Source organism: Artemia sp. Qi Xiang Cuo, chromosome 10 (assembly GCF_049724085.1).
Source record: "Artemia sp. Qi Xiang Cuo chromosome 10, ASM4972408v1, whole genome shotgun sequence".
In the NCBI taxonomy this organism is placed as follows: domain Eukaryota; kingdom Metazoa; phylum Arthropoda; class Branchiopoda; order Anostraca; family Artemiidae; genus Artemia; species Artemia sp. Qi Xiang Cuo.
In genome coordinates this window covers 43,234,527-43,248,320 of record NC_142803.1, presented here as the reverse complement: position 1 = coordinate 43,248,320, position 13,794 = coordinate 43,234,527, and positions in this window count along the sequence as shown.

Genomic DNA, 13,794 nt, shown 5'->3' with positions numbered 1-13,794 from the left:
CTAAAAGTAAAGAGCTACAAGACTAAATCAAAGATGAGCAGAAATAATAACGAATAATTATTCAAACTTAAATTTTCTGTAAAGTTATGTCTAGTGATAGACTTGTTAGTGACAAAAACTTTTTTTCCACAAGAGGACATTTTTCAACTAAAAGTAAAGAGCTACTAGAATAAATCAAAGATGAACAGAAATAATAACGAATAATTGTTCAAACTGAAATTTTCTGTAAAGTTATTTCTAGTGATAAACTTATTAGTGACAAAAACTTTTTTCCACAAGAGGACATTTTTCAACTAAAAGTAAAGAGCTACTAGACTAAATCAAAGATGAGTAGAAATAATAACGAATAATTCTTCAAACTTAAATTTTCTGTGAAGTTATGTCTAGTGATAAACTTGTTAAAGTAACAAAAACTTTTTTTTCCACAAGAGGACATTTTCAACTAAAAGTAGAGCTACTAGACTAAATCAAAGATGAGCAGAAATAATAACGAATAATTGTTCAAACTTAAATTTCTTGTAAAGTTATGTCTAGTGATAAACTTGTTAGTGACAAAAACTTTTTTTCCACAAGAGGACGTTTTTCAACTAAAAGTAAAGAGCTACTAGACTAAATCAAAGATGAGCAGAAATAATAACGAATAATTGTTCAAACTTAAATTTTCTGTAAACTTATGTCTAGTGATAAACTTGTTAGTGACAAAAACTTTTAATCCACAAGAGATCATTTTTCAACTAAAAGTAAAGAGCTACTAGACTAAATCAAAGATGAGCAGAAATAATAACGAATAATTGTTCAAACTCAAATTTTTTGTAAACTTATGTCTAATGATAAACTTGTTAGTGACAAAAACTTTTTTCCACAATTGGGTATTTTTCAACTAAAAGTAAAGAGCTGCTAGACTAAATCAAAGATGAGCAGAAATAATAACGAATAATTGTTCAAACTTAAATTTTCTGTGAATTTATGTCTAGTGATAAACTTATTAGTGACAAAAACTTTTTTTTCAACAAGAGGACATTTTCCAACTAAAAGTAAAGAGCTAGTAGACTAAATCAAAGTTGAACAAAAATAATAACGAACAATTGTTCAAACTTAAATTTTCTGTAAAGTTATGTCTAATGATAAACTTGTTAGTGACAAAAACTTTTTTTCCACAAGAGGACATTTTTCAACTAAAAGTAAAGAGCTACTAGACTAAATCAAAGATGAGTAGAAATAATAACGAATAATTGTTCAAGCTTAAATTTTATTTAAAGTTATATCTAATCGTAAATTTATTAGAGTGAAAAAAACTTTTTTTCCACAAGAAAACATTTTTCATCTAAAAGTAAAGAGCTGCTTGGCAAAGTCAAAGACGTGTATAAATAATAATGAATATTTATTCAAACTTAAACTTTCTGTAAACTTGTGTCTAGTGATAAACGTGTTAGAGTGAAAAAAACTTTTTCCTCAAGAGGGCGTTGTCAAACTATAAGGAAAGAGCTGCTAGACTATATAAAAGTCAAGCAGAAATAATAACAAATAATTGTTCAAGCTTAAATTTTCTATAAAGTTGAGTCCGGTGATAAACTTGTTAGTGACATAAACTTTTTCCACAAAGGGCATTTTTCAACTAAAAGTAAAGAGCTACTAGACTAAATCAAAAACGAGCAGAAATAATAACGAATAATTGTTCAAACTTAAATTTTCTGTAAAATTATGTTTAGTGATAAACTTGTTAGTGACAAAACTTTTTTCCACAAGAGGGCATTTTTCAACTAAAAGTAAAGAGCTACTAGACTAAATCAAAGATGAGTAGAAATAATAATGAATAATTGTTCAAACTTAAATTTTCTGTAAACTTATGTCTAGTGATAAACTTGCTAGAGTGACAAAAACTTTTTTCCACAAGAGGACATTTTTCAACTAAAAGTAAAGAACTACTAGACTAAATCAAAAACGAACAGAAATAATAACGAATAATTGTTCAAACTTAAATTTTCTTCAAACTTATGTCTATTGATAAACTTGTTAGAGTGACAAAAACTTTTTTTCCACAAGAGGACATTTTCAACTAAAAATAAAGAGTTACTAGACTAAATCAAAGATGAGCAAAAATAATACCAAATAATTGTTCAAACTTAAATTTTCTATAAACTTATGTCTAATGATAAACTTGTTAGTGACAAAAACTTTTTTTTCCACAAGAGGACATTTTTCAACTAAAAGTAAAGAGCTACTAGACTAAATCAAAGATGAGCAGAAATAATAACGAATAATTGTTCAAACTTAAATTTTCTGTAAACTTATGTCTAGTGATAAACTTGTTAGTGACAATAACTTTTTTTTTCCACAAGAGGGCATTTTTCAACTAAAAGTAAAGAGCTACTAGACTAAATCAAAGATGAGTAGAAATAATAATGAATAATTGTTCAAACTTAAATTTTCTGTAAACTTATGTCTAGTGATAAACTTGCTAGAGTAACAAAAACTTTTTTTCCACAAGAGGACATTTTTTCAACTAAAAGTAAAGAGCTACTAGACTAAATCAAAGATGAACAGAAATAATAACGAATAATTGTTCAAACTTAAATTTTATGTAAACTTATGTCTAATGATAAACTTTTTAGTTACAAAAACTTTTTTTCCAATAGAGGGCATTTTTCAGCTAAAAGTAAATAGTTGCTAGACTAAGTCAAAGATGAGCAGAAATAATAGCGAATAATTGTTCAAACTTAAATTTTCTGTAAACTTATGTCTAGTGATAAACTTGCTAGAGTAACAAAAACTTTTTCCACAAGAGGACATTTTTCAACTTAAAGTAAAGAGCTACTAGACTAAATCAAAGATGAGCAGAAATAATAACGAATAATTGTTGAAACGTAAATTTTCTGTAAACTTATGTCGTGGTAAACTTGTTAGTGACAAAAACTTTTTTTTCCACGAGAGGGAATTTTTCAACTAAAAGTAAAGAGCTTCTAGACTAAATCAAAGATGAGTAGAAATAATAATGAATAATTATTCAAACATAAATTTTCTGTAAACTTATTTCTAATTATAAACTTGTTAGAGTAACAAAAATTTTTTTTCACAAGAGAAAATTTTTAAACTAAAAGTAAAGAGCTACTAGACTAAATAAAAAACGAGCAGAAATAATAACGAACAATTGTTCAAACTTAAATTTTCTTTAAACTTATGTATAGTGATAAACTTGTTAGAGTGACAAAATCTTTTTTTCCACAAGAGAACATTTTTCAACTAAAAGTAAAGAGTTGCTAGACTAAATAAAAAAAATCATGAATTTATGCACAGTTTTAACTAACTAGGGCTAAATTAGTTAACGATGGAACATTTTCTTAAGAAAAAACTCAAAATTAGAAAAAAATACTAAATGTTCCTTTTATTAGGTAGGAATCATGTTTTTGATTTTATATTGATGAAGAATTTAAACACAACTTCAATCGTGTCTTCAAAAAGTTATTTAAACTCACATCAACCATTGGAGAAACATCGCATGCATTTGAACTATTCATTTTTATTATATCTCTCTCTGTCTATATTCCAGTTTGCACTGATTTTAAAACCTTCAAAACCACGAAATAAACTATAATAACGGTTAATTATGACGAAAATCAGGCGAGGTGAAGAATATAGAACACTAATTGTCTACCATTTATCACATATCCCCCATGGGAAAAGGATTCGAGCAGAAACAAAACATCTTGCATCAACATTTTACATTTCTATTTCTAAATCCTAACGGCACTTTTTTTCCCAACATAAATATTATCTACATAATCTAATCATGGTGATAATTTACCAGACACAATTACCTTTAACATGTCCACGCGTAAAAGTAAGTCGGTAAATTGAAAGCAAGACACATAATAACAAATACTGTGTATATACAATTGGAAAATTTAAAACTTGAAGGCATCTCTATAACAGCTCTCGGGTGAATTTCTTACCTTCAAAGATATATTTTTGGGTTTTTCAATTATACTAGACAGAATGGATATAACAAAATTTTTATCGGATGAAATGGGGAAAAACGGGGCGTGGGAGGGGCCAAGTTGCCATCCACCATTTTGGTCACTGGAAAGGGTACAATAACTTTTATTTTCCGTTTCAATGAACTCTCTCTTGATTTTCTAGGACCACTGGGTCGGTACGATTACTTCTGAAAAAAAAATTGACACGCATCCGTGATCTTTCTTCTGGCAAAAAATACTAAGTTGCAAATTTTTGCAGATATGAGCTTGAAACCTATGTAAGAGGGTTTTTTCTGATACGCTGAATCTGAAGGTGTGACTTCCATTAAAAATCTTTCAATTGTAAGGGATCTTTCACCCCTTTTTCGAAAACCAGGTAAATTTTCTCAGGGCCGTAGCCTTTGATGAGTAATATTAAACTTAATAAAATTTATATATTTAGAATCAGCTTTATAAGCCCATTCTGTTGATACATTTATTGACATCAAAATTCCGCTTTTAAAAGTTTCGATTACTATTGATCCGTATCACTTGGTTTTTTTACTGTTTTTTTTATTATGTATATGAGGGGGTTCTCCCCTTAGTCAATACCACACTGTGCTAAATTTTAAATTTTGTTTCAATCACAAACTTCTGAATCACAAAGGCCGTTTAATTAGAATACATAGCTCTTTTGAAAGCACTAAAAAAACTGTAGCGTAAAGAGCGAGGCATTGACTTGGGGGCGAACCCACTCATATACGTAATAATTTCTGTTCGTTTTAAGTTCTAATGTTGCTTCCTACTTTCAGTTGAAAAAACTTGTTTTTTTTTATTTAATTTCTGATCGTTTTTTAAATAATTCTGGGAAATCCAGCGCCCCCTTCATAGAAATGTCCCTTAACCCAAGGAAACATCCTCCACGGAAAGATTTTCCCGAGTAACCCCCTCCTCAAGAAAAAATCCTTCCTGAGAATGTCTGTATACTTCCCAATAACCAATCCACGGGACAGGATCCCCCACCCCCGGAGGTGCAGGCTGAAGGCCCACCGTGGGCGGGACACTCCCTTACATTTCGGTCAGACCTATGAAAATAAATAGTTTTATCTTTTGAAGAATCTGTTTAATTCTTTGAAGCGAAGCTTGACGAGGAAGGCAGGGAAAGACATAGGGACATTTAGGTGAGACCTACAAAATGATTAGTTTTAGCTTTTGAAGAATCTGTTTTATTCTTTGAAGCTAAGGCTGATGAGGAATGCAGGGAAGGGCATAGGGACTTACATTTCGGTCAGACCTATGAAAATGAATAGTATTAGCTTTTCAAGGATCTGTTTTATTCTTTGAAGCTAAGCTTGATGAAGAAGGCAGGGAAGGTCGCAGGGGCTTACATTTTGGTCAGATCTATGAAAATGAATAGTTTTAGTTTATGAAGAAGACATAGGGACTTAAATTTCGGTCAGACCTATGAAAATGAATAGTTTTAGCTTTTGAAGAATCTATTTTATTCTTTGAAGCGAAGCTTAATGAGGAAAGCAGGGAAGGACATAAGGACATATATTTCGTCCAGACCTATGAAAATGAATTGTTTTAAATTTTGAAGAATCTATTTTATTCTTTGAAGCGAAGCTTGACGAGGAAGGCAGGGAAGGACCTAGGGACATTTAGGTCAGACTTACGAAAATTAGTAGTTTTAGCTTTTGAAGAATCTGTTTTATTCTTTGAAGCTAAACTTGATGAGGAAGGCAGGGAAGGACATAGGGACTTACATTTCGGTCAGACCTATGAGAATGAATAGTATTAGCTTTTCAAGAATCTGTTTTATTCTTTGAAGCTAAGCTTGATGAGGAAGGCAGGAAAGGACGTAAGGGCTTACATTTTGGTCAGATCTATGAAAATGAATAGTGTTAGCTTTTGAAGAATCTGTTTTATTCTTTGAACCTAAGCATAATGAGGAAGGCAGGGAAGGGCATAGGGAGTTACGTTTCTGTCAGACCTATGAAAATGAATAGTTTTAGCTTTTGAAGAATCTGTTTTATTCGTTGAAGCGAAGTTGACGAAGATGGCAGGGAAGGACATAAGGACTTACATTTCGGTCAGACCTATGAAAATTAATAGTTTTAGATTTTGAACAATCTTTTTTATTCTTTGAAGCGAAGCTTGATGAGGAGGGCAGGGAAGGACATAGGGACATTTCGGTCAGAACTACGAAAATAAAGTTTTGGCTTTTGAAGAGTATATTTTATTCTTTGAAGTTAAGCTTGACGAGGAAGGCCGGGAAGGACACAGGGACTTACATTTCGGTCAGACCTTTGAAAATGAATAGTATTAGCTTTTGAAGAATCTATTTTATTCTTTAAAACGAAGCTTGATGAGGAATGCAGGCACACACAGACTTACATTTCAGTCAGACCTATGAAAATGAATAGTTTTAGCTTTTGAAGAATCTATTTTATTCTTTGAAGCGAAGCTTGATGAGGAAGGCAGGAAGGACATAGTGACTTACATTTCGGTCACACCTATGAAAATGAATAGTATTAGCTTTTCAAGAATCTGTTTTATTCTTTGAATCTAAGCTTGATGAGGAAGGCAGGGGAGGTCATAGGGACTTACATTTTGGTCACACCTATGAAAATGAAAAGTTTTAGCTTTTGAAGAATCTGTTTTATCCTTTGAAGTGAAGCTTGATTAGGAAGGCAGGGAAGGACATAGGGGCTATAAACCAATGTTATTAATAATTCAAGACACCATCAAAGTTGTGATTTTTAAAGTTACAAAATATTTACAAAATAACGCCAAGTTTTTTTGCCTCATAATACAAAATCCATAATTTGTATTACAATTTGAAGATGAGAGAAACAAATTTATGAAAAAAAAGTGAATGTTTTACATGTAGGCTACCTTTTATACAAAGCAATTAATAAAAGGCTTTTGTAAAAAAGAAGAAGAAATTTTTATATTTAATTCAAGGACACTGCAATTGGTTTCAAGGTCTCAGATTGGCTAATATAAATGATCTTTAGCAGTCTTTACGTGTATCACGTGACCGATCAAGATTGATCCCGGACATTAACTCATGACCAAACAGAAAAACCAATTATTTGTAAAACCTGAAAAATTATACGCATTTGGGCATCCTACCCATTTATCCTGCATTATATATGAATTGCATTGATAAAGTTAATATTGAATTTCTCCTCTCAGAGCAATGTTTTCAGAAAAGATAAATATCATCGTTGCAGCGGCAGCTGCAACCTAGTAAAGAGCGAACTGCAGCCCATAGTAATCTAAAGTTGAAAAAATGTTTTTAAAAAAAATGTCTGGAGAAAAAAATTGCCGTTTGACACTGAATCATGAATAATAAATATCATTTCGGTTAATCTTAGAAGTAAAAGTTTGTTGCGAAAGGAAATTTAAGGTGATTTCGAAAAAGAGCCTGAAACCCCTTGAAAATGGCGTCAAATCAAAATAAAAAATGCACCATAGGAGTCAGCATTGTTGAACACTTTTTGTAAGATAATTACAGGCCCTTACCTTGAACAGCAAGAAAACTAACCTTTTTGCATGGCTCTCCCTTTTTCTTTTCTAGCAGGGCTAGGGGGTGGCCAGAGCATCATAGAAAGATGTTTAATAGCTCATTCGAAATGGAATTAAATTTGTAAGTCAGTAGAATGTATCTATGGAATTTGCTTGCCCCCATAGGAATTACCATGCTATTTGCTTGCCTTATGTTCCTTGGCGTCTTTCCAGAGCATGTACTTATGAATTTGCTTGCCTTATGTCCTTCCTGTGCTATTTGCTTGCCTTATGTTCCTTGGTACCTTTCCAGAGCATGTACTTATGGATTTGCTTGGTTTATGGTCCTTCCTGTGCTATTTGCTTGCCTTATGCTCCTTAGTACCTTTCCAAAGCATGTACTTTTGAATTTGCTTGCCTTATGTCCTACCTGTGCTATTTGCTTGCATTATGTTCCTTGGTACCTTTCCAGAGCATGTACCCATGAATTTGCTTGCCTTATGTCCTTCCTGTGCTATTTGCTTGCCTAATGTTCCTTGGTACCTTCCCAGAGCATGTACTTATGGATTTCCATGGAACTATGTTCCTTCCTATGCTATTCTAAGGGTTTATGTTCCTTCCTATGCTATTCTAGGAGTTTATGTTCCTTCCTATGCTATTCTAGGAGCTTATGTTCCTTCCTATCCTATTCTAGGAGCTTGTTCCTTCCTATACTATTCTAGGAGTTTATGTTCCCTCCCATGCGATTCTAAGGGTTTATGTTCCATCCTATGCTATTCTATAGGTTTATGTTCCTTCCTCTGCTATTCTAATGGTTTATGTTCCCTCCCATGCTATTCTATCGCGCTCTGTTCCTTCCTATTTTATTCTATGGGACCTCTACACGTGATTAAACACGTTTTGCTTGCCTTTCCTTGGTACCTTTCCAAACGAGCGGGGATTCCTCACACAAGTTTGTTTCAACTCCAAGTTTTTCAACCAGACCGTTTTTTGAGCCAACATCCGTTTTTTAGGAGCCATTTTTTTTTTTTTTTTTTTTTTTTTTTTTTTTTTTTAATCGAAAACTAGAGATTTCGTCGAATTGCGTTATCCCCTGTTCCATTTCTTTGAATTATGTGCTATCAAGAGCGGTTTCTGATTTTTTTTTGGACAATTGCCTTTAGCCAACAATAGTTTGATATGAATGTGTCGGTAGATAGGATTTGCGAATTGGACTTTACGAACGATATGAATTGATTAACAGGAATAAAAAAACAGAGCTAGATAACATTTGTGAATTAGATCGTATGAAGAAAAAAAAGGTATAGCATTTGCAAAGTGGGGATTATCAGTTAAGGTGGCCCCTTGCCATGGAGCATAGCAATCTAATTGGTCATTGGCTGGTTCAGTGCATGTGTAATTGAACCAGCATATCTGATGATGGAAGGCCGGAAAATATGACTTGACCTAGCTTTACTTCTTCGATGTGTACTGTATAATAAACTATTTCTGTAAAATCTGAGCTAATAAAGGTTTTTGGCTGTAAACTCTAGTTTTTGGTAGGCAAGTTATTGAAAATACAATTCTATGGTTCAAATCTGAAACTTAAGTATATTTTTGGATTGAAAAATAAAACTGTTTCCGTAAAATCTGAGCTAAAAAGGGTTTTTGACCGTAAACTCTAGTTTTTTGTAAGAAAATTATGGAAAATACAATTCATTGGCTCATAGGTGAAAATTAAGTCCAGTTATGGATCGAAAAATAAACTATTTCTGTAAAATCTGAGCTAATAACACACAAACACACACACACAGATACGAAACACACATAGAGACGACACACACACAAATACAACAAACACAGAGACAACACACGCACAGAGACGACACACGCACAGAGACAACACACACACAGATACGAAAGACACATAGAGACGACACACGCACAGAGACGACACACACACACAGACAACAAGCACAGAGACAACACACACACAGAGACAACACACACACTGAGACGACACATACATAGCGACGACACACGCACAGAGACGACACACACACAGAGACGACACACATACACACACACAGATTTTCACACGCACAGAGACGACACACACACACACACAGACGACACACACACACAGAGACGACACACACACAGAGACGATAAACACATAGAGATAAAAAACATACAGAGACGACAAACACACAGAGACGACATACGCACACAGACAAAACAAACATGTCGACAACACACGCTCAGAGACAACACACACACACAGGGACGACACACACACAGAGAGAAGACACACACACAGAGACGACACACACACACACAGAGACGACACACATACTCAGAGATGACACACACAGAGACGAAGAACACACAGAGAGAAGACACACGCACAGAGACGACACACACACACACAGAGACGACACACCTACTCAGAGATGACACACACACAGAGACGAATCACACATAGAGACGACACACGCACAGAGACGATACACACACAGTGACAACACACACAGAGAGACGACACACACACGGAAATGACACACACACACAGAGAAGACAAACGCACAGAGACGACACACACACACAGAGACGACACACACAGAGATGACTCACACACACAGAGACGAAACACACATAGAGACGATACACGCACACAGACGATGCACAAACAGAGACTAAAAACACAGAGAGACGACACACACACACAGAAACGACAAACACACATAGAGACTACACACACAAAGATATGACACACACACACAAATACGAAACACTCATAGAGACAACACACGCATAGAGACAACACACACACAGAGACGACACCCACACAGAGATTACACACTCAAAGAGACGACACACACACATAGAGACGACACACACACAGAGACGACACACTCAAAGTGACGACTTACACATAGAGACGACACACGCACAGAGACGACAAACACACAGAGACGACACACATAGAGAAATGACACACACCCACAGAGACGACAAACACACAGAGACAACACACACAAAGAGCCGACACACACACAGATACGAAACACACAAAGAGAGGACGAACACACAGAGACGACAGACAAAAAAACACGACTCACACACAGAGAGGACAAACACACAGACACGACACACACACACAGAGACGACACACACATAGAGACGACACAGACACAGAGACGACACACACACGGAGATGAAACACGCACAGAGACGACACATACACAGATGCAACACACACAGAGAGACGAAAAACATACAGAGAAGACACAAAAACAGAGACGACACACCCACATAGAGACGACACACACACACAAAGAAAACACACACAGAGACAACACACGCACAGAGACGATACACTCACAGAGAGGACACACACACACAAAGACAACAATCACAAAGAACAAAACGCACACAGAGACAACACACACACACACAGACAACACACACATAGCGACGCCACATGCACAGAGACGACACACACACACAGAGACGACAACACACAGAGAGAAGACACAAGCACAGAGACAACACGCACACAGAGACAAAACACACAGAGACGAAACACAAACATAGCAACGACACACGCACAGAGACGACACACACAGAGCGACGACAACACACATAGAGAATAAACACACACAGAGACGAAACACACACACATCATAGACGACACACACAAAGAGATGACACACACACAGAGACGAAACACACACACACAGAGACAACACAAAGAGAGACGACACACACACATAGCGACGACACATGCACAGAGACGACACACAAACAGAGAGAAGATACACGCAAAGAGACCACACACACGCACACAGACAACACACACAGAGAGACGAAACACACATAGCGACGACACACGCACAGAGACGACACAGACACACGCACAGAGACGACACACACACAGAGAGACGACACACGCACAGAGACGACAAACACACACAGAGATGACACACACACAGAGATGACACACACACAGAGAGACGCAACACCCACAGAGATGACACACACACACACAGAAACGACAAACACTCATAGAGACGACACACACAAAGAGACGATACACACACAGATACGAAACACACATAGAGACCATACACGCACAGAGACGGCACACAAACAGAGACAGCAAGCACAGAGACAACAAGCACACAGAGACAACACACACACAGAGACGACACACCCATGGCGACAACACACACACAGAGACTACACACACAGAGACGACAACACACAGAGAGAAGACACACCCACAGAGACGACACACACAAACAGAGATGACACACACACACAGAAGACACACACACAGAGACAAAACACACATAGAGACGACACACGCACAGAGACGATACACGTACACAGAGAGAAAACAAACACAGAGACGACACACACATAGAGATTATAAACGCAAAAAGACTACAGACACACACAGAGAGAAGACATACGCACAGAGACAACACACACATAGAAACGACACAAACACATAGACGACACACACACACAGAGATACGACACACACAGAGAAGACACACACAGAGAGATGACACACAAACAGAGAGATGACACACACAGAGAGACGACACACACACAGAGACGACACACACACACAGATGACACACACACACACACAGAGACGAAACACCCATAGAGACGACACACGCACTGAGACGATACACACACACACAGAGACAGCACACACAGAGAGACGAGACACACACACAGAAACGACAAACACGCATAGAGACGACACACACAAAGAGATGACACATACACACCGAGACGACACACACATAGCGACGACACACGCATAGAGACCACACACACACAGAGACAACATCCACACAGAGACGACACACACACAGAGACGACACACTCAAAGTGATGACTTACACATAGAGACGACACACACACAGAGACGACACACATACAGAGACGACACACACACACAGAGACGACACACACACAGAGACAACACACACACAGAGACGACACACACAGATACGAAACACACAAAGAGACGACACACGCACAGAGACGACAAACACACACAGAGTCCACACACACACAGAGAGGACAAACACACAGAGACGACACACACAAAGAGACGGCTCACACACAAAGAGGACAAACACACAGAAACGACACACACACACAGAGACGACACACACATAGAGACAACACAGACACAGAGACGACACACACACTGAGATGAAACACACATAGAGACGAAACATAAATAGGGGTGACACACACACACAGAGATGACAAACAGACAGAAAAGACTCAAACATAGAGCCGACAAACACAGAGGGACGACACACACACAGAGACAACACGCACATAGAGACAACGCACACATAGAGACAGCACACACACAGAGACGAAACCCACACAAAGTGGCGCGCCACTCTAAGTGAACCTAGATCAACCCAACTTTTTGGATATCTCTCTCACTATGACTCTGTTTGTGTGTCGTGTCTGTGCGTGTGTCGTCTCTATTAGTGTGTCATCTCTGTGGGTGTGTCGTCTCTGTTTTTGTGTCTTCTCTGTATGTTTGTCGTCTCTATGTGTGTGTGTCGCCTCTGTGTATGTGTTGTCTCTGTGTGTGTTTCGTCTCTGTGTGTGCGTCGTCTCTGTGTATGTGTTGTCTCTATGTGTGTGTCGTCTCTGTGTGTGTGTCGTTTCTGTGTGTTTGTCCTCTCTGTGTGTGAGTCGTCTCTTTGTGTCTGTCGTCTCTGTGTGTTTGTCCTCTCTGTGTGTGAGTCGGCTCTGTGTTTGTAACGTCTCTGTGCGTGTGTCGTCTCTTTGTATGTTTCGTATCTGTGTGTGTCGTCTCTTTGTGTGTTTGTTGTCTCTGTGTGTTTGTCGTCTCTGTGCGTGTGTTGTATCTATGTGTAAGTCGTCACTTTGTGTGTGTCGTCTCTGTGTGTGTCGTCTCTGTGTGTGTGTGTCGTCTCTGTGTGTGTGTCGTCTCTGTGTGGGTGTCGTCTCTGTGTGTGTGCTGTCTCTATGTGTGTGTCGTCTCTATGTGTGTGTTGTATCTGTGTGTGTGTAGTCTCTGTGTATGTGCTGTCTCTATGTGTGTGTCGTCTCAATGTGTGTTTCGTATCTGTGTGTGTGTCGTCTCTGTGGGTGTGTCGTCTCTGTTTTTGTGTTTTCTCTGTATGTTTGTCGTTTCTCTGTGTGTGTGTGTCGCCTCTGTGTATGTGTCGTCTCTGTGTGTGTTTGGTCAATGTGTGTCTGTCGTCTCTGTGTCTGTGTTGTCTCTATGTGTGTGTCGTCTCTCTGTGTGTGTGTGTCGTTTCTGTGTGTTTGT